The sequence below is a fragment of the Anas acuta genome, chromosome 2, assembly GCF_963932015.1.
Source record: "Anas acuta chromosome 2, bAnaAcu1.1, whole genome shotgun sequence".
Classification (NCBI taxonomy): Eukaryota; Metazoa; Chordata; class Aves; order Anseriformes; family Anatidae; genus Anas; species Anas acuta.
The window spans coordinates 91,387,908-91,409,967 of NC_088980.1; the positions used below are offsets into that span (position 1 = coordinate 91,387,908).

General features: G+C 40.9%; 1 protein-coding gene and 1 long non-coding RNA gene across 21 annotated transcripts in view; one reads left to right on the forward strand and one right to left on the reverse strand.

Moving 5' to 3' along the window:
* Nucleotides 1-22,060, forward strand: part of LOC137850783 (poly(rC)-binding protein 3-like) — a 515,321-nt gene that overhangs the window by 317,351 nt on the left and 175,910 nt on the right. For 18 of the 20 annotated variants that reach the window (XM_068671177.1, XM_068671175.1, XM_068671173.1 and 15 more), the window contains one exon: nucleotides 19,321-19,423. The exons of 1 other annotated variant lie outside the window; for it this stretch is intronic. The gene's annotated coding sequence lies outside the window, so the exon portion shown is untranslated. Of the gene's footprint in view, nucleotides 1-13,483; nucleotides 13,590-19,320; nucleotides 19,424-22,060 lie in introns of those variants that run through there. One more of the 20 variants, XM_068671182.1, reaches the window with a different exon arrangement.
* LOC137850786 (uncharacterized) lies at nucleotides 5,090-13,434 on the reverse strand. The gene is made up of 4 exons (XR_011092813.1): nucleotides 13,048-13,434; nucleotides 12,262-12,404; nucleotides 6,232-6,274; nucleotides 5,090-5,749 (listed from the first exon to the last, which is right to left on the reverse strand). It is a non-coding gene; the product is annotated as an uncharacterized lncRNA (long non-coding RNA).

Genomic DNA, 22,060 nt, shown 5'->3' on the forward strand with positions numbered 1-22,060 from the left:
TTTTTCCTCATTTTATTACTATTAATGTGAATTAAGATACTACCAAATGAGCCCTGATCTGAATTTTAGGCACACAGATCAGAAGGTTGGTCCCTAGCACTAGGTATTTGCTATCTAAATAAAATATAGGTAATCACAGAATCACACAGAATCATCTAGGTTGGAAGAGACCTCCAAGATCACCTAGTCCAACCTCTGACCTAACACTAACTAGTCTTCCACTAAACCATACCACTAAGCTCTACATCTAAATGTCTTTTAAAGACCTCCAGGGATGGTGACTCCACCACTTCCCTGGGCAGCCCATTCCAATGCCTCACAACCCTCTCAGTAAAGAAGTTCTTCCTAATATCCAACCTAAAAAAACCCTGGTGCAACTTTAGCCCATTCCCCCTCATCCTGTCACCAGGAACATGGGAGAACAGACCAACCCCCACCTCACTACAGCCTCCTTTAAGGTACCTGTAGAGTGCAATAAGGTCACCCCTGAGCCTCCTCTCTTCCAGGCTGAACAGTCCCCGCTTCCTCAGCTGCTCCTCCTGAGACTTGTTCTCCAGACCCCTCACCAGCTTCGTTGCCCTTCTCTGGACTCACCTGAGCACCTCAGTGTCCTTGTAGCAAGGGGCCCAAAACTGAACACAGTACTCAAGGTGCAGCCTCACCAGAGCCGAGTACAGGGGGACGATCACCTCCCTAGCCCTGCTGGCTACACTGCTTCTTATACAAGTCAGGATGCTGTTGGCCTTCTTGGCCACCTGAGCACACTGCTGGCTCATATTCAGCTATCAACCAAAACTCCCTAATCCAGCTGTGTCAGGAAGCTCAGGAAGACTGATCAGGAAGACTGATTTTCCACAGTCTCCAGAAATCTCCTAGACTGCTTCCTCTGAGTTGTATTGTGTTTCCAGTATATGTCTGGGAAGTTGAAATCCCCCACAAGAACAAGTGCTGGCAATTGCACAACTTCTGCCAGCTGCTTGTAGAACACCTTGTCCATCTGCTCATCCTGGTTTGGTGGTCTATGACAGACCCCCACGAGGATGCTTGCCTTGTTGGCCTTCCCACTGATCCTAACCCATAGGGACTCAACCTTATCATTCCCAGCCTTGAGTTCCACAACATCAAAACATTCTATAATATAGAGAGCCACACCACCACCCCTTCTGTGCTGACTGTTCCTTCTGAAGAGCCTATGGCCAGTCATTATAGCACTCCAGTCATGGGAGTGGTCCCACCACATTTCAGTGATAGCAACCAAGTCATAGCCTGCCTGCTGCACAGTGGCTTCCAGCTCCTCCTATTTGTTGCCCATGTGGCATGCATTAGTGTAGATGCACTTCAGATGGGCCACTGCCTGCTCCTCTGACCCTGACTCTGATTCTGACTCTGACACTGTTCCCCAGGCACACCTCTAACGAGCCTTATTTCATACCCATCCCCCTTCCTACCTAGTTTAAAGCCCTCTTAATGAGCCCTACCAGCTCCTGGGCTAGGACCCATTTTGTCTTTAGAGATAGGTGGGACCCATCTGCAGGTATTAGGCCAGATGCTGAGTAAAGCACCCCATGGTCAAAAAAAAATATATATATATATAATTAAAAAATAATAATAATATATATATTATATATATATATTATATATATATATCCTGTGATGACATCCGCCACTGAGATATGTGTTTATCAGGTGGGGTTTCTGTGTCCTCTCTGTATCCCTTCCTGCCACTGCAGGGATAGAGGAAAAAACCACCTGTACTCCCTCTCCATCTACTAATCATCCCAGTCCCCTAAAGTCCCGTTTGATAGCCTTCAGGCTTCTCTCAGCAATTTCATTGCTGCCAGCCTGGACTATCAATAGAGAATAGTAATCAGAGGGGCAAACCATGTTGGGAAGGTTTCTGGCAATGTCCCTGACCCTGGCCCCAGGGAGGCAGCAGACTTCCCTATGGGTAGGATCAGGTCAACAAATAGGACCCTCTGTTCCCCTGAGAAGGGAGTTGCCTACAACGATCACCCTTCTTTCTTTCTTAGTGGAGGCAGTCCTCATCTTCACCCACCGGTCTCCCAAGCTCCAAGGCCTCAAACCTGTTGTGTAAGGGCACCTGGGAAGGTGAGGCTGGTAGGGAGGGGAGTTGCCTGTGATGCTGAGCAGGGACCTGTTTCCATTCCTCTTCATCTAGCAGATCCCCTCCTTCTGCTCAACAGTAACAGGGCAGGGGGTCTACCACTGTTTGGGGTGTCTCACCCCGGTGCCTTTCCTTCAGGCCTGGCAGGGAATTGCTCCACTGGTCTATCTCCTGCTCACAATCCCTGTTAGCCCTTAACCTCTCCACCTCCTCCTTGAGCTCTGCCACCAGGCTGTGCAAACTGCCGCACCCTGCTCTGTGTGCCTGTCCTGGTCACCGTGCTCCCTCAGGGCTGCCTTTGTAGGGCCGGGGACAGGGCACTGCTGGCTGCGATCACACCTCATCAGCCTCCCTCATGAGGGCTGCTGGGCCCTGGCAGCCCCCTTGGCTGCCTCGAGTGGCCTCAATGCCAGACAAAAAGCCTTGCCCACCTCGATCCCCTGCTCTGCTGCAGAACGTGTCTGCCCCTGTGCCGATTGCCTCAGTCAGTGAGGCAAGGGGCAAGACAAGGGAGATAAAGGTAACAGTGAAATATGCGTGAGGTAAACAGCCAGCACTGCTCGTAGTCTGGTATTACAGTGGCTTCTAGGGAAGTAATTGTCCCCCTGTACTCAGCTCTGGTGAGGCCACACCTTGAGTACTGTGTTCAGGTTTGGGACCCTCGCTACAAGAAGGACATCGAGGTGCTTGAGCGGGTCCAGAGAAGGGCGACGAAGCTGGTGAGGGGTCTGGAGAACAAGTCCTACGAGGAGCGGCTGAGGGAGCTGGGACTGTTCAGCCTGGAGAAAAGGAGGCTCAGGGGCGACCTTATTGCACTCTACAGGTACCTTAAAGGAGGCTGTAGTAAGGTGGAGATTGCTCTATTCTCCCATGTGCCTGGTGACAGGATGAGGGGGAATGGGCTAAAGTTGCGCCAGGGTTTTTTTAGGTTGGATATTAGGAAGAACTTCTTTACTGAGAGGGTTGTTAGGCATTGGAATGGGCTGCCCAGGGAAGTGGTGGAGTCACCATCCCTGGAGGTCTTTAAAAGACATTTAGATGTAGAGCTTAGGGATATGATTTAGTGGAGGACTGGTTAGTGTTAGGTCAGAGGTTGTACTTGATGGTCTTGAGGTCTCTTCCAACCTAGACAGTTCTGTGATTCTGTGATTCATTAGTAGAGGAAGGAAAAGGTGTTCTTCATCTCCACAGAAATGGAGTAAAAGGAATTATGCTTGGATTCTTCTTTAAAGGAAGGATATGAAAGATGAGAAGGATTCAGGCAGCACTGGGACAGGTTACTTGGATCCTGGCAGACTTTCTGTCACTCTAGAGACTGCAGCAGTCTTCAGTAATAATTTGATTCTGGCTTGGGCAGATGGATAAATGACCTCCTGTGGTCCCTCCTATCTCCTTTACTGTATTCTACATTTATAGGCATCATGGCAAATAGGAACTTTGAGAAGGGATATGAAATAAGATAATTGGGTGACTTTGAAGTGCTCGTGTGAAGTTCGTGCTAAATATGAAGCAGAGGGCTGGAGAAAGTACATAAGTGTGTGGTTGAATATTCAGCAAGTGGATATATAAGAGCATTTCTATTCCTTTAAGCATTCTGTCATCTGCTCCATTCAAACCATAGAAAACGCAGGTGCTTCTTCCCTAAATAATTGTTTTAAGATATAGTTGTGACTAAGTACAATGTGCAGTCTTTAAACCATATTCCCTGAAGATTTAGTAATTTGTGGTTGAGGTGATGCCCTCTGAAATAAGAAGTGTTTGTTTGTTTTTTTTTGTTTGTTTGTTTTAATTGATACTTACTGTCTAACCCTTTCTAGGTTTGCAGGTGTATGACTTAGATTCATTTCTTTTTGCCAGAACAGAGGTACTTTACAGCTTAACAACCACAATTAGTGATTCAAAAAGCATTGTGTAAGAGTTTCAGAAAATTCAGCTGAGTCTCTTGCAGTGATAGCAGTGATGGGGAACTCACTGGCATGGTAGAACGCTGCATTTTGAAGTTCAGTTTTGCACTTACTATTCTGTTCATTTTCTTAGTGGTATCCATCCCCTTAACTTTATGTGTATGGTCTGCCAAGGTCATTCTGTCCTATCAGGACATGTCAGTTTTCCCTCCATAGGGCTTCAGAGTTCTCTTCTGCAGAAGCCATCATTCCCTCCCCTACTCTGCCACCCAACCCCTTACCAGGCAGCAGGGAAGGCATAGGATGGTGCATCTCCTCCTTTTGTTATCATCCATAAAAGGACTTACAAGAGACTGAATTTTCCACTCTGTCCAGAATTTTAGTCAACTTCTGTCTTGCCGTCAAGAAAGAGAATCATAGAAAACAGGGCTAAAAGAAGCCCTTCAGGAAACTCTGTAGATCTTTCTACTCCCCTCACATGCCAAGTATTGCTAATACTAACCACCTCTTTCTTTTCTTTGTTTGGTTTGGCCATGCATACACAGAGTATGTGGGGCTGGGGATACAGAATGTAGGATTTAATCCCTGATTTGGCATAGATTTTAACATACAGCTTTGACTTGACCTTAGGGAGTAAGGCACAGACTTGAAGTAACTTGTAGAACTGCAGCTGTGTAGAAATAGTTCATTGGCTCACTGAAGCTGGACCTGATGGCCAGTATCAGACATGATTTTTAAGCAAATATTATAGTAAAGAATTTATGAATGAAATAGACTGCAGCAAGTCAAACAGTTCCAGTTTTAAAACTGTCTGAACTCATGCAATAGCTCCTTTTAACTAAGGCTGACCCCAGCCATTGAAGATACATAAATCAGAGCTGAATCTGACATGCCCTCCCAGGCTATATTTTAATGTATAATCTGCATTCTTATATAGTTGCTGGGCTTTCCTCTCAAGTCGGATTGTCACCTGGCAAGTGTTTATATATCTGCACCCTGAGAAGTCTTCATAATCCTTGTAATTCACTAAAGTTTATTTTTTTAAGTAATGGGAGTACAGGCAGGTTGATATGCTTGTGTGATGAAAATAAAGCATGGCTTTAGAATAGACTCAATACTTTACTAAGAAGGCACAGCAGGAAAAAAAATAGTTAAATGTTTTAAATGTTTTGTGGAAAGAAGAGCAAATTCTGATTTTCTGGTTTTGGTTTATCTTCCTGAAGGATTTACTCTGATAGCTGGAGATTTATTGATTGAATCTGCATCATTCAAAGAAGCAAATTAGTGCTCTGCTGTCAGATTCTGTAATAATGTTCCATGCTGTGATTTGGTCTGTTTCAGCAAGAAAGCATCTTTTTTTTACTGTCTTGTCTTATTTGTTTTACTCCTGATGCACAGCAGTAGTATTCCCACCCTGTTTACAGCAACACTTCAACATATTCATTGCTCAAACGATAGAAAAAGATCAATGGTAAGGGACACACTTGTTTCATTTGTGCTGTAGATGAACTACAAGTACATAGAAAAGAACCTCTGTATCTTGACTTCTGTCAGCCAGATCTGGTTGTCAGCTGAAATCTCTGGAAATGTCAGTTAGTGGCTAGGAGCTGTGTGGGCAAGTGGAGGACCATGGCTCAGGTGGTCAAAACACGCAGGTCTTGATTCTGCACTCAGCTAGACTGGAATGGCACCACGTAATTACAGGCTTCAGTGGAGAATCCTCGGTAGAAAACACATGTTCCTCAGTGGAGAGGTAAGCCCAGCATTTATAGCTCTTTTGAAATAAACAGTTACATCAGCATAAAAATGCAATATTAAGCAACCCTTATAAATAACCTTTAAAGGCGCTGTGTTTTAATTTGCCAACAGTGGTGCTTATTTCCAAATCTAACCTGGTATAGATGCATTTCTAATTGTTGCTTCTGGTCCTGCAAATCTAGCAAGACTAAATAGATTGAACTCTTACTATAACCATTAAGTGTCTTTATAAGATGATAAGCACCATTAATATTTTATTTTTATATTAAGCATTCATAAAATGTAATCTCTTAACAAAAGCTTACACCTACAAAATATTGAGGAAAGCAAGAGGCATCCTTGCTTCATCAACTGTTTGTTATGACAAAAAAAAATAGATCAGAGTCAATACAGTAAATTTATTACAGTAAAATAGAACTGTCTTACAAACAATGTCTAACTCACTTGGATTTGTTTTTCTTTGGTCCAGCAAAAACCATGGCCTATGCTGTAAATAGACAAATATATAGGCAGTGAGAGACAGTCATTATTTTAGAGAACTAATATTTGAAATTGATGACTTATGAAGCAAGATGAGAGACAGTCATTATTTTAGAGAATGAACATTTGAAATTGATGACTTGTGAAGCAAAGATCATTATAGCTGAAGAAGCAATAGAGAATGTATTCTATACAAGACTGTCTGCTTAATATACTCACCAGGAAAATCAATGCTCAAAATTGTTAAAAAGACATTCTTATTTTTCCTCACATTTCTTTTTAATGCTTAGAGATGTTTAGAGGATTATAGACTTTTCTCACAGAAAAGCACCTGTTGCTGTTAAGAAAGCTGCCTGAGTAAATAAGGGGGGATGCTGAAGGCATCATTTGATTCACAGCATATGTAGAGCCAGAGATGCTGCAGAGGCTAGCCCAGGTTGTCCTGCCAGCATGCACAGGACCCCTCTGGAAAGGCAGAGCAGCTCGCAGGCTGTGAACCACGTGTTGCTTAGGTTCTCTAAGAAGACAGCTAGTAAAATGCTCCTAACTCCTCACATTTGTTTTCTCAACTTGGCTTAAGAACTGTGCAAGCCAGCAAGGCTTAGCAATGTCAGAGCCCAACACTGTATTCTTCTTGACTTGTGCTGTAGGGAATAATCAATGTAGGTCTGAGATTAATGCACTTTAGGTTATTTATACTATTTAAGGATATAACCCATTGTATTCAGATGTATGCCTTGCCTGTTCAGTCAAAAATCTTTTGTATTTAACTGTCTGTTTTTTCTATAATTTTTTTTTTTACTCTCTCACTTCAGTACATCTCTTCAGTATTCTCTGCTTTGGGGTTAACTAGGAATTTTTATATTTGCAGAGAAGGAGGTTGGCTCCTGCCTCTGCCATGGGACCACAGGATAGACAGGATATTCCTAATGCTCTGTTATTAGCATAAGAAGTACCAGTGTTTGAGCACCAGAAAAAAAGAAGTTGCTAGAACTGCAGTGTGTCAGGCTAACAGTTTATACTAAGTGTAGTGGTGTTTGCCATGCTAATACCAGAGAAGGAAGATATACTGTCTGCAAAGTTGCTGTGTTTCTGCTTAGGAACTTCATTCCTGAGACAAAATAGTAAAACATTTCCATTTCAAGTGAGACTCTACAAAGTTGCCAAAAGCAAAACCACTCACCCTTGCTTACGTTCATTTCTCAGTTTCAGCTTGCCAGCAAGTCACTAGGAGAAGAGCAAGCAAAGCTCTACTGTAATCATAGAATAAAGTACTATGGGGGCTGATCAGTACTCAAAGATCATAGCAATCTTCTACTGCAGGTGCCCTGAGATAAATTTGGAAGGTTGCATTCAGAAAATTCAAACAGTAATAAAAAAAAATAAGAAACTGTCCTTCTGTTGAATGTCCCACCATGAGAATGACTGAGGAGAACTCCTTGATTTTTTTCTCTGGCCCTTTATTTTCACCTTTTGTTCTTAGCTGTGAATATGCAAAAGGCATTCATGTGCAAAAAAAAGCAAGATAAGAAAGAGGCCTTCTTTTAACATGGTAGGAGGCCACGATCATATGATGTGAGACTGCATGGTTTCAGCCTGACCCATCATTTTAATATCAAGAGGTTTTAATTCTTAGATCCTTCATGAAGTTTGGTTATTTTCTTTCAGTTTTATGCATCCAATTATATAACTACATTTCAGAATTACCTTTATGAAACTAATACTGCAGGAATTCCTTTTCCTTTTCCAGTCTATAAAATGTTACTTCTTCAGCTTAGTACCCAGCACTCAAAATTGTGAAACTGGGCATTGCAAACCTAGATGGATAGCAATATACTAATTTTGGTGTAAAACTCTATGTGTGTATTTGCAAAAATAAATAAAATGAGCTCACCCAAAAGGGGAAGTGTGAGTCGTCAAAACAAACCAAGGCACCATGCTAAAACAAAACCAAGATATGCCCTGCCCATACATTCCAAAACCATTTTTTCAGCATCTCTGAGTAGCTGACAGTAAACACTTCAACAGAACTTAGTGCTTTATTCAGTGAATATCTGTAAGTAATCTTTGCAATATTTACACAAGTATAGTGCAGTATTCTATGTGCAGATGTAAATACAGGTATCTGATCATTATCCCTGACCTTCAGATTTCTCCTTACATATCTCCATTAAGCCCCAATTTGTTACTAGAGCATACTTTGCAATTAAAAATGTATTGCTTAAATAGAAAAGGCAGCTTCCTGCCTAGTTCTTAATTAATCTTTATTTAAGACACTTAAATATTTATAGTGACTTACTTCTCTTTTTATTATAAATGCAGTAGTGATTCAAAGCACCTTTATGCTTCTGAAGAGTTTTTGCTTTTACTGCAATTGATACTCTTAAAAAAATTTGGCCTCCGTCTCAATCCATAGACTCTGGTGCTATGGTGGATGTAACTACAAGGATGTCAGGTTTAGTGTTGGTCATTTGGTACAGAGAGGGTCAGATTTCCCTTAGGTCCCACTGACCCTCCTTCAAAAGCATGGGTAAAGTATTGCTGTACCTACTAGTTATAAGCAAGGCCCAAACTAACTACACTTCACACATACTGCACAGCTAACATGTGCAGACAAGTAGTTCATCTGTGGGCTTAACCCTGTGCCTGCATCAGCACAGGTAGTGCCAGAGAAGCACACTACTCCCCTGAAGGACAGCAGCAGTGAGCACCAGTGCTGCACCAAGGCACAGTGTTTCCTGGCCCTCGTGTCTCACATAGGCTACTGTCCACAATCTAAACTGAGGGTTGGGTTGCTCTTCAACCCCTGACCCACTAACTGCCTATACTACAGTAATCGTGGCTCAGCCCCCAAGACAATTTTCAGAGTTTCTCAACTCTTCTGAATCCCTGCTTATCTTGCAGCTTTTCCTAAGAATGCCTGGGCTTGAAGCCATCAACTGAGTTGTTCCAGCATGAAACCTTTCAATTCCCACAGCCAGTCAGTAATGATCTGGCTGATGGAAGAGACTGTGCTTCCTCATCTTACAGACAAACTCACCCTGGAGCAGGATGACAGAAGTTGGCCAGCAGTAATTCCACAGATCCCTGTCTCTGACCTCCTTTCCTTCTATAGAAAAGACTCATTATTCTATCACATTGTCTTTTTTATCCATTTCCTCTTAAGCAGAGATAGAGACAGTCTTGAAAGGCAAGGCAAGCATAATTTCTAATAGGAATCCCATTTGCTTACACGAACACCAAACAGCTTTGTTGTTGAATGGTGAGATGCAGATGGGAAGGGAGTAGTTTGGGCTCACAGCCAGGGACTTCACAACCAAGTGGGACTCTGCCTCCCATGTTCCATGGGAGGTCACACTTAATGATCAAAGAGGACTCACTGATCTTCACATAAGAAGGTCACAATCTGTAAGCAATGAAACAACTGTGCCTTTCCTTTTGGCAGAAGGAGAGGTAACATAAACTTCTGCCTTGCAAGGGAAATTATGGAAATATTACTATGCTTCTGCATAGCCAAATTGCCTGTGCCAATAGGATACACCACAGTGTTCTGGGAAACATAGCAGGTAAAATTGCTAAGCTGATACAAGAAAACTGAAATCTAAATTGCAGTACAAGCAAATGACCTGCTGCTATAAACTGTACCCCTACAGATTTGCTTACTGATTGCAATATGCTATTTATTGTTTGTATAAACTGAAGATTGATCAAAATTATTTGTTTCCATTTATATCTTGTTGAAAAACTATGGGAGATCACTGTTTGAAGTAGATTACTGCCAATCATTCTCACATGTAGAATGAGAAAACTGAATACAAACTATTCTTGTAGCCTTCAGCTGAGTTATTTAACTAAAACCAGGGCTGAAAAGGTGGGATTTTTCACACTGTTTAACTGGAAATACATAGTGTAGCCAGGGATCAATATTGATGCTTGGATGGGTGAAATTACATTTTCAGTATTGCAGCACTGAGTAAGGATAAAATAAGAGTATAACTGGTAATGTGTGATATGCATAAGGGATGCCAGCTGCCCACATTAAGTGAAATCTTACTCATCTTAATCATGTGAATAGCTTCATGGATGTCCCTGAATGGGATTCTTTCCTAATGTAAGGCCATCAACTTCATATATAAGTGAAGAGGGACTGTGCTCACAGATTCTGATAATACGGTATGTATCCAGTTGTTGTAGTTCTGGAATAAAAATTGTTGATTACGTTGAAAATATGTTAGCAATTTTTCTAACCAGTAAATGTGTATCTCCTATATGGTTAGTTCTCCATGCAGATTGTTATGTTTGTAATATGATTGGTTCCTCTTTGCTGTGGAGTGGTACTTTAATGGGCGTTATTTTTGTGATGTAAGCTATAACTTCCAGCAATTCACAGTGAGACTTTTCTTATCAGTTGCCTCTTGATAGCATCACCATTTCATTAGCCTTAATTAATTCCAGAGGTAGTGTAGTTTAGCAGATAATGCAAGACGCAGAATGTTAAGCAAGCCTCACCTATGTGGTGCAGTGCAAGTTATGTCATTTCTTGTCCTTTATCTGGTAGAGGTTTGTCATCTGTGGCTGCAGTGATCAAACTTGCACAGCATCTAGGATAGCTGATCCGAGTTTTATTTCTAGTCCTACCACCTGCAAAGGCTTTGAGACAGGTGACTCAACCTTTTTGTACAGTCTGCACAATACTGCTTCTCAGTTAGGAAAGGATTTTGATACCTACTGTTAAAAAGAATGATAACACTGGAAGTCCTTAATACGTCTCCTGAACAATACACCACAGTAAATACGCTAGTATTTTCTCAGCTGAGATGTCATACTAACTAGACACAGCTTCTCAAAGTTTCCCTGTTCCAAACCATTACTGCTCAGTGTCTACTGCATGGAGAAGAGGCTATATGCTAGAGCGTGTCAGTGAGACAACCCTTGTTCTGTGTTACCTGCACAGTTTTCCCTAGCTGTCAGTCCAAGTTTGACAAACAAGAATACTGTGCTGACCATCACACTCTTTTTTTGTTCATCTACAACAAAGCAATGCTATGAACTCTGTAATGTTCATATATATCACTGTGTAGCACATATCCTTATGAAACTAAGGTGAGGCAATTAGAAAAGTTGAAGAATGAGTCTTGCTTCCCAACCCACCAGAACAATCTGCAATAAAAAAAATAAATAAAAAAAACCCTGCTCCTGGATGAGGTAGCACCATGTCTGCTGACTAGGATTACTCATGTGCTTACCAATTTTGGAGTATTGCTCAAATCAGAAGAACAGCATATCACAAGCATGCAGTAGCACAGCAGCCATGAAAAATCTCAGTGTTTTATGGACAGTTGGGACCAACTGAACGATCATTATTGAATTAAGAAGGTGACAGCTGGGGGGACTTGAAATCTTTTCCTCTTTTGTCATAGATACTGTGGTATTGCCTGGCTCTCTAAATGAAACAACAATAGTGAGGCCTCAGGGCAGATTGTCTGCTATCCCTCTCTTGGGCAGTCTGCTTTTCTTCCCTCTCAGTGTATTAGAGGTGGCTGATCCATTGTAATGCAATGCCAAAGGCCTTTGGGACTTAAAAAATGTGTGTGTGGTATTGCAGGGGCAAAGATAAAGAATCGACCCTACCAGATGTGACTGTTTCAGGTGGCAAATGGGTTTTAAGGAAAAACAGAAGTAAAAAGAAAAAAAAACCACCTATGTGGCTTAAAGCAAATGAAGTAATTCCATATGGTTGTCCTCCAAACTTAGAGCAAATACAGTAAATGTAATTGGTTGTCTCCATAGCTCTTCCACTCAAAAGCCCTTTAGTAACAGGATGTCCTTTGCATTAAAAATTACACGTTGGTCACAGCAAACTTGTTTCCTCACAGATTAAACTGATTCACTACTGCGATAAAATTTGTATTAAATGTGTGCTAGAGCCAAACAGCTGTTTGGTTTGATGACATCTCAATTCCTTTTTTGAAATATTGAGAAGTATTTACTTACAAGTATGAGGAAGTGCTTTGGTTTGTTCAATACTTTGTACTCATGCAAACAATATCCACATGCAAACAAATGCAGCAGCTAGTCACTGTTTGTTATTCAGTCATTGCTTATTCTCCTGTGTCTATTTCGAACATTGTTGTCATCTGTTAAGTAAGCAGAAACATTATTATTACTGAGAGGTGGCCATTCATGAACAATATTATTCTTCCAGCACCATAAGGCACGTAAGGCAAAAGTCAAAACAATTATTAACAATGCTGAGCCAACAGCAAATGGCTCACAAACAACCCACAGGCTAAAAATGCTTTGTCCAAATAATTCAGTGCGTAATTAACAAATGCATTGGCAGAAAAGTGCCCATTAACAACTTGCAAGCAGGAAACAGAGTTGGATAGTGTTTTCACAAACTGGCTGCAATAGATGTAGTAGGAAAGTAGGGTTGCATCCCCATGCTCACCTAGAACAAAGTTGTTCCTTGTCTATATAGGGACTGCTAAGGGGAGTTTGGATTAAGCTCACTGAAGGTATGAAATTCAGGTACATAGTTGAGGTGCACAAAACCCAGCATGGATGCTTCCACTGAAGGCCAAGCAGCATGAGCATACTGCCTTCTCCAGGGGTGTGGTGGAATAGCCTTGACCAGCCTCTCAATAACCAAGCTAAGCAGGACAGACAGTGAGGATAGGATGAAAAAGTTTGCAGGTTGAGGTAGAGACAAGGACATCATTTACCAATTACCAGCATGGGCAAAACAGACTCAACTTGGGGAAAAGTAATTTAACTTACCACCAATTATTATAAATTCAGACAGTGAAAGACAAGACAAAGACTAAAATGAGACCTTTCCTCCTCTGTTGCCCAGACTTAGCTGCACTCTCTCACTCCCAGCACCTCTCTTCCCATCCCAACAGTGTGGTTTTGGGCAGCACAAAGCACTTTTAGTCAGTACAAAGTGGCTTCTCTCTGCAGCTTCTTCCCTCTAACACTTCTGCCCTGCTCCAGTGTGGGCTCTCTCCCACAGGCGGCAGTCCTTCAGGTAATAGACACTTGCTCCACCATGGGCTGCAGGGGAGATCTGCCCCAGCACCTCCTCCTCTCCTCTTCCCCAATCATGGTGTTCCCTCAGCCGTTTCTGACTTTGTTGTTCCCCTCCTTGCTGCCACCTGTCTGTCTGTGCAGCATTTTGCTCTCCTTAAAGCCCTTCCCTTAGGCGCCACCATTTTGGCTGCAGGGCCTCGGCCAGGCCTAACACAGCAACCCTGCAGCCCCCGCTGCCAGCACCTGGGCACCCGCTACCCCATGCAAAGGATACAGCTAATGCAGATTGAGTATGTGGGTTGTTTTTTGTTGTTGTGCTGTGGTTTGTTTGTTTGTTTGTTTGTTTTACCCTTTAACTTATTCCTGTTGCTTTAATGCCTTCCTTGATTGCTCCTGTGTTCATGAGTGTCCCTTAAAGCAATGCTTACTCATCTCTAAGAGCAACGAACCTCAAAAAATAAAGTCAGGACTATACAAGAAGCTGTTGGTGCACAGTTGTCATCTGAGGCTTGCATATTGCAGGGCTGCTGGGCCAGTACAAGGTTTAAAGTCAATTCTTGTAGTAATGGCAAGCCCCACAGACATGGTATATAGTTCGTATCATTTGTAGACCTGATAAAAACTACAACAAAAAGCTGCGTTTTTTTGGACACGTTTCAGTGTAGGTGGGTAGGTGAGACTAACTTGGGGGGGACTAGCATGCCTGATAGACATAGCTGTAGTTTGCAGGTGTCTTTAAGCTGCCTCATTTTCCCAATAGGGTTTTCAGCTGACTTGGGGTCTGTTCTGCACCGCAAGGTTTAATTCTTCCAATGCACTCTGGAAGCAGTAAGCAGCTGCAAATGTGACTGAGCCAGTGTGGTCTGTTATGGTTGCACCCACAGCAGAAGCACTTTCCTTACTGACTCAGAAGTATGGATATACTTGCTCCATGAGCAAACCATTCCTTGGGCATGGCTTCAGCACAGTTCCACCTCATGCCAGGGTAGTAAAACCACCATGGGAAGGGCTCTGTGGTTTCCCATGCCTCCAGTAAAAAATGAGTTTTATGGGGGCTTTTGTCAGCCAGTCAGGGACTTAAGATATCTTTCCCTAGACCAACACAACAGTTCTGCTAGCTGAAAAATGCTCTGCTCTGCTGAGCTCTGCTGTGCTGAAATGCCAGCATAAACAGATTAGCATGCTTGGGCTCGTGGCAGTTTGGTTCTGTCCCACTAGAAGTGGTTCTTCTGTCTTGTGTGGTTACCCTGAATGGATTTACTATGTGGACAGACATTAGGGTAAGTATATGTCCATGTAAGGAAGTCTTTTGGCTTGGTCAAAATACCGATTTCATGTTAACTTAGGTAACTGTTGAAGAAAGTTAGACAGACACACCTCTTTGAATGTAAACTTCATTTGTTTCCCATTGGTTTGGAATGGTTGCCATTTCTCTATATATACTATGAATTTCAATAGTATTAATTCTTCCGATGTGGATACTTGGAAATAACATTTTCTGCAGTACATCTCTGCAATACCTCTTCTACTTAGTTTTCTCTCTCCTTTTTTTTTTTTTTTTTTTTGATCAAGTCTCTCAGGAACAGGCTTAAATTTAGTCCAAATATGTGATTCCAGATTGGCATAAATGTATGCAGAGGGGCTTACATACCATTTGAAGTTGAAGTAGTTCAGCCTGCTCAGGCAGGAGGTCTTTAGGTGAGGTTCTTCTAAGAAGCCTCAGGTTTGGCATCCAACTGCTATTGAAGTTTAAAGAGAATGATAGAAAAAACTCCCATCTTACAGAAGAAAATGATGATACTGCCTTTCCTCCCAAAAAAGAAAAACAGAAAAAGAAGAGAAAAAGAAAAAGAAAGAAAAAGTAGTCTTGCTTGTGCAGTGATCTTCATCTTAACCGTTTAAGCTAATTCATGGGAGACAAATAGGAATTTTCCAGACAAATGTATAAGAATATGTGGAATTGTCACTTTCAGTTTATGGTGGTGATAAAATGAGATTACTTTTAGTGAATAAGCAAAGTTGCTTGATCTCTGCATCCTTTATTTGATGCTGTTCATCAAAACAGGCTTTACCCTGCTCTCTGTCATGCTATAAGTGAAGGTCTTGCCAGTTCCACTACTCAGCAGCTTGTATGGGATGGCTGATGCTTCTTATGAGACTGAAGGCTATATTCACAAAATGCTTTTATAACAGAAAATGTTCTGACTGGCTTTGGCTGACTAGATTTTGGGCATGCAGGTTGCACATAGGCTAGGTGTGGCCCAGACCACTGAGCTTTGACTGATATCACAGCCTCTTCCTGCTATCTGCCCATGTTATTTTTCAATGAAAATCAGCATGTGAGAGAAGGGATGGAACATCGATTGGTGTGACAGCAATAGCTGGGATGTGAAGCTGGACTTGAGCCTGAGGAGGATTTTCTTCCAGAACGTTTTCTTTCATAATATTTATTCAGTGACTGGGATGAAAAAGGTTTGCATGGCTTTTCAAAGTTTATAATATCCTGAAAGCTGAATATGTCATACCAGCCAAAAATTTGTATTGTAGCCAATGCTGTAGATGGGATGCTGTCTTAGATAGAAGGATCTTCTATTTCACCTCGTGTAAGGTTTCCCCACCCTGAAAAAAAAAAAAAAATAAACACCAATTCTTCACTTGGTCTGATTACCATAAGGCATGCAGTTTCACAGGAGAAATGGGGAAATTATGAATTTTCTGCCCTCAAAAACTTCCCTGCATTTTTGCTAAAGGCACGGTATGCTTTCTAACATCTGCATGTTGTAAAAGATCACCATGAGCTGTATCTGAATGAGACTGAAGATTAACTTCCCATGGTGTCATCCCAGAGCACTCTGTAGTGCTTGTTGAGCTGAAGGTTTACGTTCTGCCTGTTTGTGCAAAATACAGAGATTAGCAATGTTTCTTTTACCACCTCAGTCAATTGCTTTTTGAGCTCCACTCATGTATGTGGCATCTACTGCATCCTATGGCAATGGATTCCCCTGTTTAATTATGATCTTTGTGGAAAACGTCCTTTCTTGGGTTTGTTTGTTTGTTTTAAACTCACTTTATTGGAATCACCATGCTTCCTGTGTTATGAAAGACAGTGAAAAAGCTTTTCTTATTCCCTTTCTCAGTACTGTTCTTGATTTTATGAGGCTCTGTCACAAAGCCTTCCCTTGGTTGTTCCTCTTCCAATATGAAAATCCTAAAGCTGTTTTTTCTTTCCTAGTACAGAAGCCACTACATACCTTTGATCATCCTGTCACCATGTATTTTCTATTCCTTCCGTGTCCTTTTTGAGATGAGATGACTGGAACTATATTCAGTATTCAAACTGTTAGGTGGGCAAAGGATTTATATGGCAGTATTTTTATGTTTTCTTCTGCTGTGTTCTCTGCTCTTTTCCTAATATTTCCTAATATACCATTTTCTTTTTTGACAGTTGGTGAGGATTTAGGTGACATTTCCATAAAGCTATTTGCAAGCTCTCTTTCCTAAGCAACAGTTAATTTCTCTGTGTGTTTATAGATTTCCCAGGGTACAGGTATAAGACCTTAGTTACTTAGCCATGAAAACAAGGCTAAATTACAAGAGTGTTTTAGGCTATAAACATGATGATTGTTAGTAGAATTTAATGTTCGCTCAGTTCTACTGGCAATTTTGTGTTGTTCTGGGTTTTATTATTCTAGAGATTTCTCACAATAAGCATGTGAAGCAGTGTGAATGTTTCCCACAGACCCCATCTGTTTAGCAGGTTGGTGATAATTTTAACAGAACATTAATTTTAACAGGAAACTCATTCAGGAAAGAGTTCATTCAATGAGTATTATCTAAGAGAGTTTTGCTAATTTTGCCACTCTAAGGGTTATCCTGGCTGAAAACAAAAGAAGCTAAAACCAATCTTTTGCTACAATAGCTTGGAGATTTCTTCCCATAGTCTTAAGTATCAGATAGAGATGCACAGCCCTTCAATGTTTTTTCATAACTGAAATATGCTTACTATCATAATGGATGCTAGGATGGAGTTCTGGGGCTGGGATGAAATAAATCACTTCAGGATTGTTAAAAACTTGCTGCAAAAGAACTTAAAATAGTTGTTTCTAAAAGAATTGCTGGCAGAATCAATTTATTACTGCAAGTCAATCAGTCTCACTTTACTTTAAAACACTTGCTATATTTCAGTAAGTATTGTTGAAAATTCCTTTATGGGCTAAAGAAGACCTCAGTGCCATGTCACACGCAACGGTATTTTAAATGAGGTTTTCAGCACTCTCCTTTCATGGAGCATGAATCTTTTTGCTTATTAGTATAAGATCTTGTTTTTAAACGTGTGGCTGCACTGCAGTAGAGAAACTATGGGTTTTTGAAGATTCCCTGTTCACGTGGCCTTCTCTAAGAAGTTGTTCTGCTCCTTACTAATTCTGTTTATTCCCATGCATTCTAGGCAGTTTCCTTTGGATTATTTTTTCCCCTATTGCAGTCTCAGTCCTGCTAATCTGTGACAGAGATGGAAACATTATTTTATTTTAGAGCTCTGGTGGGTTGACCTTGTCCAGCAGTCATGCACTCAGCCTGCCACGGTCTCATTCAACAGGACAGGGGGAGAAAATAAGACGGAAAAGCTTGTACATCACAGTAGAGACAGGGAGATCACTTAGCAGTTATCTTCATGGTCATAAGATAGCCTAGGAAAACTAATTTAAGTTACTGCCAATTAAAAATAGAGTAATAACAAACTAACTAGCCAACTAAAACCCCTTCCCCCACCACCTTTCTTTCTAGGCTCAACTTCACTCATCATTCCCTTCTCCAGTGTGGGGTCTTCCACACACTACAGTGTGGATATCTGGTCCTATGTGATCCTCTCTGTGGGTTGCAGGGGAATACCTGCTTCACCATGGTCTTCTCCATGGGCTGCAGAGAAATCTCTGCTCTGGTGCATGCAGCACCTCCTCCCCGTACTTTTCAGACCTTGGTGTCTGCAGGGCAGTTTCTCACACGTTTTTCTCAATCCTCCCTCTCACAGTTGCCACACATTTTTTTACACTTTCTTCAGTGTGTTGTCACGGAGGCTGATAGGCCGAGCTTTGGTCAGTAGCAGGTCCGTCGATCCATTTGGTCCAGCAGCCAGGCCAGCTGGAATTGGTTTTGCCTGGCACAGAAGCAGGCCCTGGTCTCTTGTCCCAGAGCCTATCCCTGCAGCCCCACTGCTAACAAAACCTCATCACGTAAACCTAATGCAGTAGCGAAGGATAGTGACACCAGTGAAAAGATGAAAGACATCTAGTGACTTTTCAGATTCCTCTACCCTGAATTTCGTTTCCTTTTGAGTACTGTCAGTGTGGACCCAACATCCTGACTAGAGCCTTCCCAACATTTTCTGCCAGTTGTAATCAACGTTGCCCTTTTAAAGCTGAGCAACTTCTATTCTGCCCTACAGTAGTGTGCCCTCTCTTTCGCAGTCTGAGGAGATGGAAGCTCTGATCATCTCCCAGTTTCTCAATTTCAATCATATTTCTGGAGGTGAGACAGCTCCCGTACTCAGTCCTGCCTGGTATGGATGATTGGAAATTAAAAGGGTAGACTTGAAATGCAGAATAATATTGTGAGTACGTAGGGACATCCTAAGCTATTAAACGACAAATAAAGAGGCCAAGTACATGGGCTAGTTCAAAAGACAGTCAGATTTGCCAATTGTTTGAAAGGTATTTAGGGACATGATCTTATGGACCTGTTATTACTTCATAATATTACTATTATGGACCTGGACATTACTTCAGCATATTGATTCATTAAACCAGAAAGGAGACAGGTCTCTTTCATTTTCACTGTTTCCTCACAACTGATACAGCTTAGAAATATGGCTACAATAAGTTAAATAATTACTCTTATTAATTACTCTTATTGTTTTTCTGATTTCTTGTGCCCGGGTTGTACTGCTATTACTTCAGAAAAGTTTTGTTATAATACATGATAGAAAAAAATAAGTACTAAGTCCTTGATTATTCCTCTTTTCAGAACATACCCAACATCTTTAGATTTCTTCCTTGAGACCACAAAGTGACTGCAAAACTGACCGACAACAGCAGGGCTTTTTAAGTATCACTTGGTCTTCTGACAAGTAAGTTCTTCATTTTCAGTTCTGTTTTCTCCCCTTTATTCCTGACTTGTATTTCATTTCTTTATTTAATATATGGATGGCCATGCTCATTTTCTGCACCAAGTGAATAAAATGAGTGAAAATTTTATAGGATGAAAGTGATCTTAGTCTCCTGTTCCCCAGCTAGAATGAAACTTTATCAATATTACAGATACAGTTTAGATGAAGTACTGGATCACCTAATTATCCAACTTGTACCAGTGGGACTGTAGTCACTCTGGATGTTTTAGCGCTTTTCCTTGGTAGTAGAACATGGTTAAAACCTCATTTCTGTCACTAGAATTGTGTAGCATCAGAGTCAGAAAATGGTTATCCTTTTGCAGTTGAGCTCTTCTGGGGAGCCTCCAGAGGTTATTTATTTCAGTAAATGGGACCCTAAAGTTTGCCGGTTTGATGGGATACCACACGGAGATCCTGCATATAATTTTCCAGTGCCTCAGATTAGACTGTTACTTCAGATTACAAAAAAAAATGAGCAAACCCTATTCGTTTTAAGAACAACAAAACTGCTGCATACAGAGAAGACAGCAACAATAATTTATTCCAAAACCTTGAAAGACTTGTTGACACTTTGAGCTTCTTCACCTGAAGTTCTGGTAATGGCTCCTTCTGCAACTCTTGCTCTGCAAGGCCTTGGGGTCCTTGGTACTAAACCTTAGGATTCCACTGTATCATTTTCAGATCTAACCAGTCAAGTGCATATTTCCAGCAATAACTCTGCTCATATGCCTTCTCTGCCCATTTAGTCTTCTCTGCTCCCTCTGCATGTCTTAGTCTTTGAAAAGTTGAACAACTTAGTCTCAGACTTGTACTTCACCAGAAGCTTGCTAACACTTCCTCTGAATGAGTACCTCACACAATTAGGTTTACCTAGTATGGCAGGCTATACTAGAAATAAATAAATAAATAAATATAACTTGTTTACATAGTAGCACTTATTATCTATATCTCAGTAATACCTGATGCTCTTTCTCCTTCCTACTGTACACTGTCTTTCCCAAATTCCCATGCATTCCCCTAAATCTATACATTTGATTGCTCTACAACCTTCTCAAGTCTGTGCATTATACCGTACTACCACAAAGGTAAAATGATGTAAAATGGGAAACTCAAGCCTTGAAAAGGATCTTTGGACTTTGTTCTTCTCCTGTTATTGTTAGATTTTCTGGGCTGTTCTGTGACTATACTGGGAAATGATGATCCTTAAGGGTCCCTTCCAACTCAGGATATTCTAAATGGGAAGAGGAGCTGCTCTGAACCTTGGCTTCAGTTCTAAAGGGGGAAAAAAAAAAAAAAAAAAAAAGAGGAAACTCCTTTTCAACCTTTTTAAAGCTTTTTAAAGTAACCTAGAAGTTGTCACCCCTCTTAACCTGAATGAAGTCCAAGGTGAAAACTCTGAGGCAAATATCATGATGGTATCTCTCAAAATTGTGGAGGTTTTATAGATATATAAAAATAGAAGTTTTTAACAATTTGGAAGTCCTTAGTAAACTTAGGGAAAGGAAGCTGGAAAAAAATGGAAAGTGCTGGGAATAATAGCATCTGCAAATAACCACTATGGTAAAAGGAAAGAATTTTGTTATTAAAAGGTCTAGTAGGATGAGGAAAATGAGAGAGGAAAAAGAACATCTTGTTCTGGAAGGCAGAAGAATATCCTTACTGCTTATTAAGAGGAGCATAAGACAACCTGTTTTCTCTTCAGGACTTTCTGAAGGAGAACCTCAAAACTTCTTCAAGTTTTCTGGTTCATAAGAATAAGGTGTATAAGGAAATACATCTTCAAACACAAAAATGTTTCTAAACAATGCGGTCCAGTCACCCTAGTTTCTTAAGTGGGGGACCTTATATGTAGAAAAAAATCTGTTTCCAGAGACTGCTCCTCCAAAAAGAGCGATGAAGGTTCTCATGTCACTACCACACTCCTTCATCTTTCTTTGTAGTTTCATATTGCTGCTGTAATTATTATGTTATTTACTTCTTGTTGGAATATACATGTATTCCTCTTCAGCATACCTGATGGATTTTATGAAACTGAATGCCTTGTTACATGCTGGCTCAGCTCTGACAGTCATATTTGATCGTCTTGTGCATGATAGGTAATGAAATTTTAGGACATTACCGTTTCTTGCCTCTGCATATTTCTGAGATAAAGATGGAGACAATGCATTCATTACCTTATGTATCATAATTAAGTAAATTTAGCTACCTTCAGTCTCCAAAATAAAAGATGTTTAGAGTAGTACTTCATATTATAAAGAAAAAGTGATGTAAATATATACAATAATAAATGCTCACATAAACTAGTGAATATACAGCTTCAGTCTTTCCTATTGTTTGCTGGCTTGCTTGCTTTTCAGGCATTTTGGCTATAAGCATGTAGCCAAACTTTGAGTCTTTACTTAGGGTCTGAAAGGAACACAGTGTCATAACTTACATTTCTCTCTTCCCATAAAGTAGAAGTAGTGCATACCTCTTTTATTATGACTGGTCTCTTGTCTACTTATCTGCACTTTTATTTTTCACTTTCCTATCTGACCGTAATATATCAGAGATGTATATAATGGTATCAGTTTCCCTATTTACTTAATTGGCCACTCA